Source organism: Macaca mulatta, chromosome 5, assembly GCF_049350105.2.
Source record: "Macaca mulatta isolate MMU2019108-1 chromosome 5, T2T-MMU8v2.0, whole genome shotgun sequence".
NCBI classification, from domain to species: domain Eukaryota; kingdom Metazoa; phylum Chordata; class Mammalia; order Primates; family Cercopithecidae; genus Macaca; species Macaca mulatta.
Window position 1 is genome coordinate 81537476 of NC_133410.1, and position 1946 is coordinate 81539421.

Genomic DNA, 1946 nt, shown 5'->3' on the forward strand with positions numbered 1-1946 from the left:
GATGTGGTGTTTTCCCTTTCCTGCTGAAAATTGTGATTCTGTTCCTGCTCTTCTGGTTCCCCTTGCCCAGGAGAAACCTGATCTGATCAAACATGACTTCTCGGTTACATAGACATCAGTCTCTCTACACATATGAACTAATCATATTCTAGAAACACATGAATTTGTGAAATCATGAATTACCTCTGTCTTTGACCATACAAGGTACATTGAGAGGTGGAGGTTATTCTTTCACCTCCAATCTTAGCTGACCTATGACTGCTTTTTTCCCTTTTATTATTAATTTTAATTGACATAATAATTACTTATGGGGTACAGGGTGATATTTCAATACATGTATACAATGTGCAATGATCAAATCAGGGTAATTAACATATCTGTCATCTCAAACATTTTTTGTTGTTGTTTTGGGAATATTCAATATCTGCTCTTCTAGCTATTTGAAAATATACAATAAATTGTTGTTGCTGTCTGGGCTCAGACCCAGTTGGTGGTGAAATGATTAAAGCTAATAAGAAAGTCAGAATTATCAATAAATACAGGACCCACTATGGTACCTCCCTCCAGAAAATAGTGAAGAAAATTTTAATTTACCAGCATGCCAAGGACACTTGCTCCTTCTGTGGCAAAATCAAGATAAAGAGACAAACTGTGGGAACCTGGCACAGTGGTTCCTGCATGGAAATGGTAGCTGGTGGTGCCCGGACCTATAACACCACTTCTACTGTCATGGTAAAGTTGCCATCAGAATACTGAAGAAATTGGAAGACCAATAGAAGCTCCACAATTTGAGACATTACTAGTCTATGATAAATGGCTTAATTTACATAATAAAATAAATAAATAAATAAAATTGTTGTTAATTATAGTCCTCCTATAGTGCTATAGAACATTAGAGCTTCTTCCTCCATTAACCAACCTTTAGCTATTCCCTCACTATCCTCTACCCTTCCCAACTTCTAGGAACCACCATTCTACTCTCTACTTCAATGAATCAAATATTTTAGCTTCCATATATGAGTGAGAACATGTGGTATTTATCTTTTTTGTGTGCTTGAATTATTTCACTTAACACAATGTCCTCCGAGCTCATCCATGTTGCCATGAATGACATTTTTGTTATTTTTTCTGGCTAAATAACATTCCATTGTGTATATGTACCACAATTTCTTTTCACTTCTTTTTTTTTTTACAGTGCAGTGGCATGATCATAGCTCACTGCAGCCTCAAACTCCTAGCCTCAAGCCATCCTCCAGGCTTAGCCTCCCAAGTAGCTGGGACTACAAGTACATCATGCCACCAGGCCTGGCTAATTTTTTAAACCTTTTTGAAGAGATGGGGTCTCACTTTTTGCCCAGGCTGATCTTGGATTCCTGGCCTCAAGTGATTCTCCTGCCTCAATCTCTCAGAATACTGGGATTATAGCATGAACCACCACACCCAGTCCCCATAATTTCTTTATCCATCTGTTGATGGACATGTAGGTTGATTCCATACCTTGGTTATTGTGAACGCTGCTTTAATAAACATGGAAGTATAGCTATGTCTTCAACATACTGATTTCCTTTCCTTTGGATATATACCCAGTAGTGAGATTGCTGGATCATATTGTAGTTCTATTTTTTATTTGTTATTTTTCTAAAGAATTGGTTCTCACTATGTTGCCACATGACTCAAGGGTGGAATGCATTGGCTATTCACACACATGATCATTGCACACTGCCAACTTGAAGGTCTCAAACTATTTTCCCACCTTGGCCTCCAGAGTAACTGAGACTATGGGCACACACCACTGCACTCAGCTTAATTTTAGTTTTGTGAGGCACCTCTACAACTGCTGTCCATAATGGCTGTACTAATTTATATTCCCATCAACAGTGTATAAGAGTTTCCCTTTCTCCACATCCTTGCTATTATTTGTTATTTTTGTGTTTTTGATATCAGCC

General features: G+C 37.9%; 1 pseudogene; it reads left to right on the forward strand.

The window, feature by feature from the left end:
* The first annotated feature begins 356 nt into the window (after positions 1–356).
* LOC114678167 (large ribosomal subunit protein eL43 pseudogene) lies at positions 357–853 on the forward strand (annotated as a pseudogene).
* The last annotated feature ends 1093 nt before the right edge of the window (positions 854–1946 follow it).